This window comes from Dermacentor silvarum, chromosome 1 (assembly GCF_013339745.2).
Source record: "Dermacentor silvarum isolate Dsil-2018 chromosome 1, BIME_Dsil_1.4, whole genome shotgun sequence".
Classification (NCBI taxonomy): domain Eukaryota; kingdom Metazoa; phylum Arthropoda; class Arachnida; order Ixodida; family Ixodidae; genus Dermacentor; species Dermacentor silvarum.
In genome coordinates this window covers 159,846,499-159,852,498 of record NC_051154.1, presented here as the reverse complement: position 1 = coordinate 159,852,498, position 6,000 = coordinate 159,846,499, and positions in this window count along the sequence as shown.

The window sequence follows — 6,000 nt, the reverse complement described above, 5'->3', positions numbered from 1 at the left end:
TCCCACTGTGATACGACCATTCGATCGAGCTATACATATGTGCTTATTAAACGACTCCCTCGCTTATTTGCCCGCCGTGGTTGCTTAGTGGTTTTGGCGTTGCGCTGCTACGCACGAGGTCGCGGGATCAAGTCCCGGCTGTGGAGGCCGCATTTCGAGGAAGGGCGAAATGCAAAAACGCTAGTGTACCCTGCATTGGGTGCACGTTAAAGAACGCCAGGCGGTCCAAATTAATCCGGAGTTCCCCACTACTGCGTGCCTCATAGTCATATCGTGATCTTGGCTCGTAAAACCCCAGAATTTAATTTAATTTTCACTCGCTTACTGTGACCTTATCCGAAATTCGCAGAACGTTGACTTAATATATTTTCGTATATAAGCAGTTAAGTCGAAGAAAAGGTTGCCTCACAGCCCAGTTATGATGGTAAGGTCTGCAGGGCGTTCTAGAAATCGGTCATCTGAGAGCGGCGAAAAGGGTCGGCTTTTATCGGACGTTGCGAATAAAAGGTTGAATAAATTGCGCTAGCATTACGCAAAACTCTATTGAAAATGAAAAAAAAAAGAACGATGGCCTCTTGGCCCCACTTTACTGCCTCCTGAGGTTTTAATTTGTACAAACGTCAAGGACATGCGCAATGCGCGTAAAACTCCACTAACGTCTCAAGAATTCGTAACAAAATTTATAAAATGGTATGGCAGGAAGTTCACTAGAAAGTGATAGAAAGCCGGCAAGAAAGGGCCAGAGCAATGAGTAATCAAAACTGAAAAAGATACATGTTCTTATTACAGTCTGGTGAAGCTGCCTTAATGCTGGTGTGTTCGTAAGATATCACGATCACTGGTGATAACCATAATAAAACGAAAAAGCAGCGGTAAGATGTGCCAATGTTTGCAGAGAAGCCGAACTTACTAATTCGGAACATAGTTCTGGGTTAAAGATAGCGATAATGCATGTTTTCTTTTCATGAGGTTCATTCATGAATGAATACTACGCGTAAATCAATGTCTCTTTCCCTTAGAGAGTGAATGTGACTCTCGCTTCGTGACTTAATTACCATTCCTAGTAACGCAGCTGTTCCGGCGAGAATAACGCTGCATGATTTCTCTTTGTTGTCGGCCGCAGCATAAACAATATGCACTATAGAAGACGCCTGAGCAGTGAGGAGGATTGGCCCTTCTTCCTTGTTTTAGTAAATAGAAGGAAAGGTCAAGTGAATCAATCTAGAGATTACATGCACTCACTTGCTCTGGCTATCACGTGCACCCTACATGGGAACCAAGCTTTAGAATGTTGCCAGATTAAGTAGTACCCACATTTTGTGTGTTTTGATCACAAGGCCTAATAACGAGCTCCCAGCTTACCCCTGCAAATAGTAGAAATTATCATTGTGCAACCGTAGTACATTTTGTCCTTCCTTTTGGCAGGCAGTAAATGAGGGGCTGTTACGGTGCACTGTTGTTGTCATGCTGCGCACAGTGCATACAGATATCCAATCAACTCTCTCATTAACCCACCGTCAATCAAGAGTCACTAATTGTTTTTTTTCTACCACGCACGAAAGCAAGGCGTAAAGCCCGTGCATGCGATCACATGTCGCAGTCGAAGCTCCCGGAGCCCAGTACACCGCGATGCATGTTACCATGGACGGCATTAAGAACTAAATAGTGAGTGTCGTTGTTGTTGTTGGTGGTGGTGGTGGTAAGGAAGGAAGGAAAGAGTGGAGGAGGAAAGGCAGGGAGGTTAACCAGTTTAGCACAAACGGTTTGCTACCCTACACATGGGAGCGGGATGGGGGAGAATGAACGATGGGGCAGAGAAAGAGAGCACATAGCACAGCACACGCATAGTCAGTCACAGTCCGTCGCTCTTGGGTGGTACGTGGCATCACTGTCACAGCCGCTTGTCCAAGCCCGTTTCTTTCAAAAACTTAAGTAGTCCCTTGGTCGCCTTCAGCTGCGATGTCTTCTGTCGACGACATGTGAGAACCGTTTCAACTGACATTGGTCTATTGTCAAGGTGCGCTAGAACGGACGCCAGGGACTGTCTCTGAACATTATATTCAGGACAGTCGCATAGAATGTGTTCCAGCGTCTCCTCGCAAAGACAGGCACTGCAAAGAGCGTTGTCGGCCATTCCAATGAGAAATTATTAAGATTTCGTAAATGCCACCTCTAGCCATATGCGATAAAGCAGAGCTCTCTTCGGTGCAGTCCAGTTGGCATACAGAGATGCATCGAAGAGGGCAGGTGGTACTGACGATTGCTCCGGTTGGTCTGGCTGCTCAGTGTGGTGGTAGTGGTGGTGGTGGTGGTGGTGGTGGTGGTGTTTATAACCGCGTGTGTCTCAAAGTCAGGTACACTATATTTAATCTGTTTGTCGGTCGGTCTGTCTGTCTCTTATTGTACTTTTATTGCTCTAATATAAGTCCTCTTATTGCTCTACAATGCCGATTATTATATCGTGCCGAGACCATACTGCCGTTTTTTGAAAGTATCGTCTTCACCGCGTCGGCATCCCTTTACTTCACGACGCGTCCTGCACACGTTGAAATAAAGTTCCACTTGCACACCCTGTAACATGTGGTTTGAACGACAGCCATGTCCAACGTAGGTCGTAAATGAATGCAGTGCGAGCACTGGGCACCATAAAAAAGACGGGCATATATGTCTAAAATATCTACTGAGTATACCTTCGTTGGGCTAAGCATTTCTTGTTTGATGTTCTGGCATTATCTGACAAATCTTCAAGCTATGTTGTTAGTGTTTGAAAATTTTCTCAGCGTTCCCGACTTCCGACGCGAATTTGTCCAACACGTTTGGGGTCTGCTTCTTCTTCTTTCTGGGGCTTTACGTGTCAAAACCAGTTCTGATTATGAGGCACGCAAGGTCTGCTTCCTGTTTTGCAGAACCCTTTCATAGTTGCCATGACAGTCCAGCGTGTGTGCATTGTTTACACCTGTAGGTGTGCGAAAATTCTCTCAGAAACGCAAAAAAAAGTAATTAATCGGTTTCAACATCTCAGCATAATTTCAGCTGATTTCGTAAATCCGAAGCCTCGACGCTGCTTAATAGCGACGGAAGTCTCTCTATCGGCTGCCATGCGCAATCCGTAATTGAGAAGCTTTTGCTGTGGCGAGAATGCAAAACTAAAACGAAAAGGCGGTTCTTTCAATGCTCACAGTGGTAACTATGACGCATCGCTTTTGGTATGTTATTGATGACTTCAAACAGCGAACGGTGTGTTCAGCCACACTACACAACCACTGGTGTACCACTGAAGCCGGAGACGCCAGACAGGCCCATTATTTAACACATCAAACATTTTGAAAGGGAATATTGGTGATTCGGGGTAGGAAGATAAACAGTCGAGTAGCACTGTTACCGGAAAACTCTAGCTCAGTTTGAGGAAGAAAGGGAAAGGTATTTGAACCGTATTGTGGCTAAGCGTGATGGCGGCTTCGCCATGTATGATCAAATAATGAAAGCATTCATGTCATAGCGCTGAAAAACGTAAAGAAGCAGTGACAAGAAAGCGCACACTGTGGTGGAAAGTATAGTGAGCGTCCGAGCTGGCGGGTCTCTCGTGTGTTTGCGGCGTTATCAGGTCCCGCAGAGGACGCGGCAGTGCGCGCTTGAAACCTTGGCCCCTTAGGGGGGTATAATGTCATCGGTGCGTTAAAGGAGCCTCGATTATACAAGCCACAAGTTCTCGGTCTGCATTGACCAACCACATAGAATCGGTCGGTCGAAATGCTTTTCTGTTTCCATTTAATGTTATTACTTTAGACACAATACGAACAATATGTAAGTGGGATCAGGCACTGAAGCATTCGTCTCGCAAGTTTGTAAAGCAGGGAAGCACAAGCAAGCGAAAGTGCCCTGGGTCATGCTGCGTGCTCCGGTGTCTAACCAGGCTGTTTCTGTAAGCTCGTCCCTGCCGCCGACGCGAATGAAACCTATAACTCCAGCTCACGGTTCGCATCTGCTTGAAACATGTCGCGCGCAAGACGTTGCTGCAACAAAAATTCAGTTCAACCCAACCGCACCTGCGACGCTCACCATGCGTGATCTGCAGGCGATGGGGGGAAAAACAACATAATGCGCCCGCCTCCGAATGTTCTCCTTGTCTCCGAATGGTCGTAATAAACAAAAATACAAAAGTGGGAAGGGTACAACTTCCCACCGAGCTGCTATCTGATCAAACTGCGCAACAGCCTACAGGCAGACAGCGAAGGATGTCGAAGTAGCCGCTTTGACTGAGCATTTTGCCCTACTTAACTTTCTTTCTTCTATTTTTGCTCTCTACTTTTTTTATTTATATGCGTCATATTCCTCTACAATGGTTCAAGGACAGGCGGCTACAGTCTAACGAAAATGTTGTTTTGCATTTGCTTCAAAACATTGCAAAAGCCGCGTCAGGAGAAATTAAGCTTGAAAAATTACGTTATTCGACTTTTTTTATGCTTGGTTCTTAGATCTTTTGGCGTTACTGATTCAGACTGGCATTGAGAAGGCACTGTGCGTACAATGTCACAACGCTTGATAAATATGGAGAATCTCGTCTACTTCAAATGGTGTGTTTACGACTTGTCGTAGTTTACCATGCTGCTCTCCTCTTTGTGTGAGTCAACACAACTGATTTTTTTATTAAACAATGTAGTTTGTATTTCTGCAAAGCTAATGAGTCTAGCTTTATTGTCTTGCTGAAACATGTGTGCCCCATTAGGTGTGCTTATTCAAGAAGGGAAGAGAAGTATCGGGCATGTCAAAGACCGTCTAGAGAGTCATCTATGCGGGAAAGAGGGTAGACATCTTTTTTCGTCACTTTGTTCAGTTTACTGTAGCCCACACAAAACCGTAGAGTGCCATCTCTGTTCACAAGTACAACGAGGGATGCAAATGGGCTGGTTGAGGGTTGAATTACGTCGTCGTCGAGGATTTGCTTTACTTGACAACGCATCGCCACTTGCTCCTTTTGTGACACTCAGTAGGCGTGCTGACGCACGGGGCGTTTGCTGGGGTCTGTTATAATACAGTATTTAGCGATGGGAGTCTCTGTTACAGTGCAAGGTGGATGCAAAACAGTCACTGAACATGCATAAAATACTTCGTATTTGCTTATTCTTTGTGGTTGAGAGCTCAGAATTTACATCGACTGTACTGACAACCATGGTGTCACTTGGCTTTGCTCGGTCACTCCACCGACTGCGCCAGAGTTTCTATTGGCCCAAGCTCTGAAAGACGGCGAAGCAGTACGTTTCCAGCTGTGCAATTTGCCAACGCCATAAGCAGTCAACGATGCCTCCTGTGGGTGCCCTGCAAAGAGTTAAGCCACCGACCTTGCCATTTGAAAAAGTTGGTGTCGACTTGCTTGGTCCCTTCCCCAAGTCTACTACCGGACGTCGATGGATTATTGTAGACTATTTGACCAGATATACTGCGACGGCGGCGCTCGCTTGGGCTACAGCAGCTGACGTTTCATCTTTCCTGCTGTCCTCCGCGATTCTCCGTCTGGGTGCTCCACGCGTTGTGATTCGCAGTGGCGTACCAACTCTTTCTCGAGTGGGGGGCAAAACGCAAACAATCTGACTCTCTCTCTCTATTATACATATATATATATATATATATATATTTATATATATATATATATATATATATATATATACCCCACTCAATTTTCCCTAAACTTGATATTGGTTGAGTTCACAGTTCTCCCAGGGCAGCGGGATAAATTTACTACAAATGCCGTAATTAGTCCCTTGTCTTAGAAGTTTACCTACATATTGCCTATAACGGGAACATCGCTGAAACCAACTAGGAACGACTTATGACGCATGAAAATAAAGGGGGGCGGGAGGAGGGATAACAACAGCTCCGTAATTATTTGCAACGCTTCTAACTGGACCAGGAAAGTAAAACTTTTGTGGCGCATTGTGCTTATCATGACCCCCCTACCCTTTCCAAGAAATATAAACCTCTTGTAACTTTCAGCTATGTCGG